We start from the raw sequence: 9,238 nt of genomic DNA, 5'->3' as shown, positions 1-9,238 counted from the left end.
ATTACCACGTAACAAAAATGTGAGCAAAAATGCACTAGATGTTGTGCATTCAGATGTATGGGGTCCTACGAAGACCATGTCTATGGGAGGTTGCAGGTATTATGTGACATTTATTGATGACCACACAAGGAAAGTGTGGGTATACTTCATCAAGGAGAAGGGTGAGGTGTTCACTCACTTTCAGAATTTCAGAGTTATGGTTGAAAAGCAAATAGGAAAATATGTAAAGTGCCTAAGGTCAGATGGAGGGGGAGAGTAATTCTCCAATGAGTTCTCTGAATTTTTGAAGAAGAATGGTATTCGGAGACAATTTACATGCAGATACACTCCGCAGCAAAATGGAGTTGCTGAGCGGAAAAATAGGCACATTGCTGAGATTGCGCAAGCATTGATGGAAGAGAAGAATATGCCGCATAGCTATTGGGCTAAGGCTATTTCTACAGCAGTTTACATCATGAACATGACTCCAACTGCAGCCATACATGATGTAACTCTACAGGAGAGGTTTACTAGCAAAAAACGTGATTTGTCTCATCTGAAAGTCTTTGGTGGATGCATTGCATATGTGCATGTGCCAGATGAGCTGAGAACTAAGCTGGATCCAAAAGCTGAAAAATGTGTGTTTATTGGATATTCCCTTGAGCAAAAGGGATACAGGTGTTATAACCTTGCTACATGTGAGTTGAGGGTAAGCAGGGATGTTTTTGATGAGATGAGCAGCTGCTATGCTGAAAAAGAAGCTATTGGGGCTGATGTGAGTGGAAGTGTGAAAGCAATCACAGTCTTTGAGTGGACCAGGAGAGTCCTCATCTAGTGGTTCAGTTGATAGACCATGGAGTGGTAGGTTGCGCCATAATACCAGTCCTGCAAATGTGATTAGTACATCACATAAAGGCGGCAAAGAGAAAGTGGTTGAGTCCCTTAGTATGCCGGACATTTCTGCAGGGCATTCTCATGTTGATGGAGAGTCTAGTGGCTCAGAGATGAGCCTTGATGAGGAGCTTAGGATACCAGCTAACTATGAGAACACCTGGTGTAAAAAAGGCTATGGAACCCATGAATGCAAAGCTGCGAAGATCTGGGAGAGTGAAGAATCCTATGCAAAGGTTTACCTATGATGGTTATGTGGCACATCACTATGCATACATGGCAAAAGTTGTATAGGTTGTAGAGCCCACATGCATTGATGAGGCTATTGGAAATGTGTGTTGGGAGAAAGCTATGGATGAGGAGATGGATGCACTATATAGAAATGAGGAGATGGATGCACTATATGGAAAGCTATGGATGAGGAGATGGATGCACTATATGAAAATGAGACTTGGGATTTAGTGCGATTGCCTGAAGGCAAGAAAGCCATTGGATGCAAGTGTGTGTACAAAGTAAAACATAACAGTGATGGAAGCATAAGCAGGTACAAGGCTAGATTGGTAGCCAAAGGATATGCGCAGACATATGGCATTGATTATGAGGAAACTTTCAGCCGAGTTGCCAAGATGGCAACAGTGAGAGTTGTGATAGCAGTGGCTGCGTCAAAGCAATGGTCTTTACATCAGATGGATGTAAAGAATGCATTCTTGCATGGGGATTTGCAGGAAGAGGTGTATATGTTGTAGCCACCTGGTTATGAGGATGTGAGTCACCCCGAGCATGTTTGCAGGTTGAAGAAAGCCTTATATGGCTTAAAACAAGCACCAAGAGCATGGTCTGACAAGATTTCTGAATATCTTGTCACTGTTGGCTTTCATGTAGCCAATGCAGATTTCTCGCTGTATGTGAAACACTTTGATAGAGGGGTTGTGCTTGTTGTCATCTATGTAACTTAATCATTACGGGGGACCATGATGCAGAGATCTTTGATGTAAAGATCTTGCTTAGACAGAAGTTTGAGATGAAGGATCTAGAAGCCTCTCTCAGTGCCATTGGATCATAATGGCAGGCTGCATGCAGATTCAAGAGAGATTTTGGAGGATCCTACTATGTATAGGCGCATAGTAGGAAGCTTGATCTACATGACGATCAACCAGGCCAGATTTGAGCTATGCTGTTGGGTTGGTGAGTCAGTTTATGCAGGTTCCTCGGAAGCCGCATTTGGATGCATTGAGACACATACTGAGGTATGTGAGGTCTACTTTGCATTGTGGACTATTTTATGAAACTGGGACAGAGATATGTGTACATGGGTACACAGATGCTGATTGGGCTGGTAGTATCTCAGATAGAAGATCTACTAGTGGCTTCATGTTTTCTTTAGGGAGTGCTGCTGTGACTTGGAGCAGCAAGAAGTAGCCTACGGTTGCTTTATCCACCAGTAGAGGCCAAGTACAGAGGTGCTGCTATGGCAGCATGTGAGGTAGCTTGGTTGAGAAAGCCACTTGCAGATTTGGGTCTATCAGTGGATAGACAAGTTGTCATTTTTTGTGACAACATTAGTAATATACAACTGGCTAGGAACCCAGTGGATAGACAACTTGTCTATCAGTGGATAGACAAGTTGTCATTTTTTGTGACAACATTAGTAGTATACAACTGGCTAGGAACCCAGTTTTTCATACTTGCACAAAGCATATAGAGGTCCACTACCATTTTGTCAGAGAGAAGGTCTTGGCAGGAGTGTTGACCTTGTTTATGTCAGCACACAGGATCAGGTAGCTCACATCTTCACCAAAGCATTGGGTACAGAGAAGCTCTGCAGATTCAGGGCTTCGCTTGGTGTACATGAGATGGAGTTGAGCTCGAGGGGGAGTGTTGAAATATCGAGCTCATCTAGTGAGGTGGTGGGACACTGATGACCCGCCTGGGGGATAGGCCCCACACTTCACTGGCATGGTTGGTGAGATCATGGGTGATATGCGGCTAGTGGGATGACAGGCTCTGTGACAGCCATTCTAGAGACTGGCATAGTTATAGCGCCAGCTCATTTAGTTGGGTTCACACTATAGAGAACCCTAGTATGTATTTGGTTGAGTGCCTTTTCATATTGTGTGTACTGTATATGTTGTGTTGTGTTGAGTGAAGAAGAAAAAAATTTTCAGCCTCTCACCTTGTGTGTTCTCTATTAGGGTTTTGTGAGTGTGTGTGTGCTTGCAAGAGCTCAAGCTCTCTTCTCCCCTACATCTTTTCAATGAGTATGTAAGAGGATGTGACCCTCAAAGTAAGTACATTCTTCATTTCTATCTCACGTATATACCTTGTTTAATGCACTATATATACTAAATGTCATGCTTTTGTTTAATGTTAGTACAAACTATATAATGCAATATGGTCAGAGAGAAGGTACTTTCGCACACGGAGCATGTGGATGCTAAAAGAAACACATTTGATTGTGGTGTGATGGCAACTTTTGGGCAAGAAAGGCGAGCTAATAGGACATGATACCAATATCATAGAGGATAGTCTTGAGTATTGTGGAACTATTCAGAATATTCTTGAGGGAGCATGTGGATGCTAAAAGAAACACATTTGATTGTGGGGGTGTGATGGCAACTTTTGGGCAAGAAAGGCAAGCCAGTAGACATGATACCAATATCATAGAGGATAGTCTTGAGTATTGTGGAACTATTTAGGATATTCTTGAGGTTGGATTTAGAGCATTTAGTCTATTCATGTTTGATGGTGCTCTGGGCCTTTGACTCATAATCCTCCATCGAAAGAGAGAGCCTAAGAGAGGATGTTCTAGGCCACAGACATGAACCCTCTATTCATGTGTAACTGCTAGCTTGGGAGTTCCGCCTCTAGCTCTCTAGGTAGCTTGAAGTTGTGGCTTGGGCCTTCCTACATTTTTTATGCCACAGTCGCCACCCAAGGCTGAAGTTCCATTGGTATGACAATTTGAGTTCTTGTAGGCAGCTTCCCCTTTTGAGCTTCTTCTTCTCTCTTTTTCTGATGTTCTCCTTCTCTCCTCTTGTTCCTTCTTTCTCCTTCTTTCTCTTTTCTTTTTCCTCGTTTTTCTTTTCCTCTTCTTCTAGCTTCTTCTTCTTTTCTACTTCCGTAGTGGCTTCCTACTTCCGTCTCTCCTCCAGATCCCTTTTTCTTTCTTCTTTTGCTTTTTGTTTCTTGACCTCTTCTGGGTCAGGTAGCATCTCTTCATTTATTATGTGTTTTCTCTTTTTTCTCGCTTTTTGTGCAATCTTATATCATTTCTCCTCATCATCTACATCATCTTCAAATGAACTGAAGGTCACTTTGGCGGTCTTTGAGGATCCCCCAGCTTCCCTATGTTGTTGTTTGGCATAGGCATCTCCTATCCTGAGATCCATCGACCTGGCAGCCTGAGCAATCCCCTTAGATGTGCGTGCACTACTGTTGGTTGTTTCTCCTTGGCCCAGGCGGCTGCTCTCTTTGCCAGATTTTCTTTTTAGATGGCAACCCAGTTTATCTTCTCTCCTACTTCTGCTGCTCTGAGCAGTTTGTAATTTTTATTTGACATATCCTTTGGCTTGCCCATGAACATGACATTCTGCGCGAGAAAAAGATGAAATGTTCATGCCGGGTCTCATCCACCCTAGGCTGCAAGTTTGTGTACATCACTCCATCCATTGACAACCCTAGTGCATGAGGCACTATGAGCTCCAAAACCTTGATGGGCTCCTTCCCCTCTACATGCACAGTGTTGGTCTCCAGAAAGTGACTGATCAGCTTCCCCCCATCCTCAGGGTCCTGCAACTCCTCCCAACAGTTTTTCGAACCCACACTTCCTTGCCCACTTTTGATGTTCTTTCTTCCTCATGTCAAGGATCATCATGGGCATGCACAGGCTTTTTCTAGGCCTTTTATCTGTCCTTAGAGTCTTGTTGTTCTTCGGCGTGGCATTGTCTTCTGAGAGAGTTCTACAGATGGGTGAGAAAGTTGTGAGCAAGAGGGCAGATTGTGAATGTGCATGTTTAGACTCCGTATCCTCTTTTTTGTGATGTTTTCTCCATTTTGCTTCCTTTTTTGGGGCGTTATTTTTGAATTCCCACTTTTTGATGTGATGTGACCCTTGATTCGTATCATGCCCACTGTCGGCTTAATGGCATTAAAGCATCCTTGTTGTCTTCCTTAATGATGTTGTGACACTTGTCCTCCATGCAGTTTCTTATGCCGACATCATGGCCTTCTATGTTGTTGACATGGATCGGGCTAGTGCACACCTGGAAACTTTCTTTTTATTAACTTGAATTTGATTGGTTGTGGAAATCTAACCTTTTATAGACTCACCACCCTTGCGGACTAGACACCCTTCCGTGGCTTTATGGTTGTTTAATTTTTTTGCATCAACCTCCACTAGTCAGATCATGCCCCCACAGAGCGGATGCCCCAGACCGTCTCCTGGTCCTCCGCTTATCCTTCTTCCGGTGTAATTACCACTGGTTGACCCTTGTATTTTGTCATCCTGAAGCCATTTACTATTTTTGGAAAAGGTGTACCATCCAAGTTTTCTAAGGTAAAGGCATTCTCGTCTGACCAAGTTTTTTTACTATGAATGGTCCTATCCACCATCGGATTTTGAACTTTCTGGGGGGGGTGATATCCCAGCTTGGAATTGTAGACCAACACAAGGTCCTATCCACCATCGGATTTTGAACTTTCTGGGGGGGTGATATCCCAGCTTGGAATTGTAGACCAACACAAGGTCTCCTTTCTAGAGAATCCTATGCTTGAGATTCCTGTGAGTCCAAGCCTTTCTTCTCTGTTGCACTATCTCTACCTGTAGAGAGCTGATTTGTCTTCCATTCTCTAAGGCTAGGAGTTCCTATATTCTATGCTTCTGTGATTCTTCCATTGGAAGCTTCTGTTGAAATATACAAGTGAATAGGGTGTGTGCGGGAACAAGCCCTTGGCTAGAGGCTGTACAAGAGAATCTGTAAATGTGAGAGAAGCTGTGAAAAGGTGAGAAGTATCTACTGGGAGAGAATAAAGGGTAGCATGAGGAGATTTAGGAGGTGTGGAGATATTCTGGGAGAGGTGGAGAGAATCAAGCAAAAGAGGTGGTGTGAATCAAGGAGAAATCAGTGGGATTAGATGCTTGGATGTAAACTCTATAAATTGAGGCATTGGCCTAATGAGAATTTGCTGGTTTTTTATTATCCATGCATACACGAAGCTATCAGTTAATTGCTCACTAATCACATCTTAATTATCATCTAATCTCTTTGTTAATGATGTTGATTCTAATCACATGTTAATTATCATCTAATCTCTTTGTTAATGATGTTGATTCTAGCATTTGATCCACCATAGCTCATGATCACATTGCTGTAATTTTAACATGGTATCAGAGCCTAGCCTAGAATCCATCAAGTTTATGAGCCCATTATCTAACTAATTAGGATTAGTAGATAATTAAGAAATAATCATTTTTTTAGTTATTTTCAACTAGCCCTTTGTACCCCCAGCCAGTGGAGGGGCTTGATCTCCCTCCAGGTGAAACATTAGGGGAAATGCTTCTAGCCCAACATAGCTACTTCATTGGTGCTCTAGCCAAATCAATCAGCGCAGCAAACCGCTGACGCAATCAGAAGATAATCGCATTTTTTCCAGCGTTTGTTTTTCTAAAGAAAATGAAGATCTTGTCTGCTCCAGTTGCAATGGGTCTAGTTCCTCTTAGCCCCAGGGGTTTTCAAGGGTGCTCTACAAGCTTGTAAAGTCAGAATTTGATTTGATCAAGTCTACAATGAGATCCAAGCTCTTCATCAAATCTGCAGAGGTGACTTTGGTAAAACAGAGATTAAGCATTCAATGTTTGGTCAAATCTTATGTTTCTTGGCCTAATGCTCTACTAGACTAATTACTATTGATAGCCTTGAAAGGATTTGAGCTCATTTGAACTCTAAGGCCTCAGATCTGGGCTCCCCGCATACTCTGTTTTCTACACACAAAACAGAGGATTAATTTGCTAATCAATGCTAATCACTATTTTTTGGTGCAATTGAGGGTTCAAATTAACCATTAGGTATCTAATACAGATCCCTACAACTTCAGATTGCAATTCGGAGATGGTTTGATAGGCTCCAACCATTCTGTACAAATTGGTTGTAATTTTTGGTGATTTTATTCTGATAAATCTGTTGTAATCATCTCGGGTGGTTGCAAGATGAGGGTACTCACTTTCGTTCACTCTCTCCAAAATTGGGACATCCATCCATCTCGGGCGGAGTACCTCGATCGTGATAGTGCCGCGAATCAAAAGACGACACGTGCCTCCCGAGCCTAAATCGACATATCTCGATCGAGATGCCAACTAATGCCACGCTAGCAGGTCCGGCTTTCCAGGCGTCATCCATGTCACCAATACATGTCACCGCCACCACAATATCTCGATCGAGATATCTATGCCACTCGGATCCACATCAGGGCCACGCTGTATCCCCGTAGGCATATTTGACTAGCACATCTCCATCGTCCACGTATCTCGAACGAGAAATATACATCCAATCGCGACCATTCATTGTTCGAGGTAATCGGATACAATCTCCACCGTCCCCATATCTCGATCGAGATACTGAGTTCAAATCTCAGCCGTCCGAATATCTCGATCGTGATATAGAGATTCAATCTGCACCGTCCGAATATCTCGATCGAGATACGTAGATGCAATATCCACCGTCCAATTATCTCGATCGAGATAAGGAAACGCAATCTATACCGTCCATTCACGTACGCTGGAAGATGCGATCTCGGCCGTTTAAATATCTCGATCGAGGTATATAATGAATCTTGACCGTCGAGATACCTTTTCGTGGTAATGCCTTTAAATCGTGGCCGTCCAATTACCTCGATCGAGATATTAATATCAAATCTCAGCCGTCGATCCTTCCCCGATCCTAGAATTAGGTGTGTATCTTGGCCGTATGTTGCACTAACCCTAATATCCAGAGCGTTAATCTTGCAAACCCTAAATTGCATGATGTTACCGAACCTCGATCGAGGTTATAAAACCGGAAAACTTTTTTTTTTGCCTCATTTTCACAAGTCGTTTTCACTCCCTTGCTCTCTCTTGATTTGGATTAGTGTTAGTGAGCCCATTAGCTTTGTTTTTAGCTTCATTAGTGCTACTTAGCACTAAGCATTAGACCTTTCACATTAGACCCTTCACATTGGACCCTTCACATTGGGCTTAGGTTTTAGCATGGAGGGCCACGATGAGGGCCACGAGGAGGGCCGCTCATCTATTGCGGACCTCATCGCGGAGATAGACCGTGAGTTAGCGGCTATCCGTAGGAGTGCTAGAGACACTCCGTCTACATTACATATCGTGGCAGACTTGGAGGCGATGCTTGCGTCCCTTCGTAGCCTTCACGATATTGTTTATGTAGATGAGTGGATAGCCCACCATCGCGCTGCTCCGGTGTCACATGGCCTGACATATCGTCAGGTCTGTGATCTTGCTCCTATTAGGGATGGGGCTTTCCTAGATCTTTTCCTCGATAGTCGTGGGATGAGGCCCGGGGCGGGGAAGCCCCTCACTATTTCGCGGTGTTCGCATCCTCGTATGGCGGCACATATCTATAGTCGATATGTTGCCGCATATGGGAGGATGCCGAACAACCGCCAGATCCCCATATACTTCGCAAAGCAGTTATATGCGGAGTTTGTCTTAGGGGAGGAGGTCGATTACACCAGCCATCGTCCGGGTGGTGGTGCTGGCCGAGGCCGTCTCCAGGACCAGGGTAGGCGGCCTCCACCAGCACTTCGTGTAGCACCTGCCACCACAGATCCTTCATTTGTGCCATTGTCGACAGTAGAGGCTCTTGGCACGCAGGTCGGCATTGACGTACGGAGTACCACGGAGAGCATCCAGCACGTGGTGCGCCTATTCTCACGAGCTATACCGACGACAGATGTGGAGGTATTTACATATATATTACGTCTTAAGTTTTTTTGGTCATTTATCTTCATGTTTATATGTACTTTTCTATATTTTTACATGAGCAGCATGGTTGATTGTGTCACGCAGGTTCCCACACCTGCCACTCAGAGGCTCACTCAAGAGTTGGTAGAGGCGAGAGCGGAGATAGACCGCCTCCGAGCTGCATTACAGATGGCAGAGGCAGCTACTGCAGAGGCACAGCATCTGAGAGAGTCCGACATCCAGCAGGTAGGTTTCTCTTGCACGTTTAAGTTACAAATTTCTTTAAGTAATACCTAATGAGAGACTAATCAAATATTTTAATGCTTTACTTTTTTGCGTAGGCTCGGACCGAGGTAGAGAGCTCCAGAGCTGAGGCACAGCATCATCAGATTATGGAGCAGATTG

Source organism: Cibotium barometz, chromosome 4 (assembly GCF_041138505.1).
Source record: "Cibotium barometz isolate CiBa-2024 chromosome 4, ASM4113850v1, whole genome shotgun sequence".
Lineage (NCBI taxonomy): Eukaryota > Viridiplantae > Streptophyta > Polypodiopsida > Cyatheales > Cibotiaceae > Cibotium > Cibotium barometz.
This window is presented reverse-complemented; position numbering follows the sequence as displayed.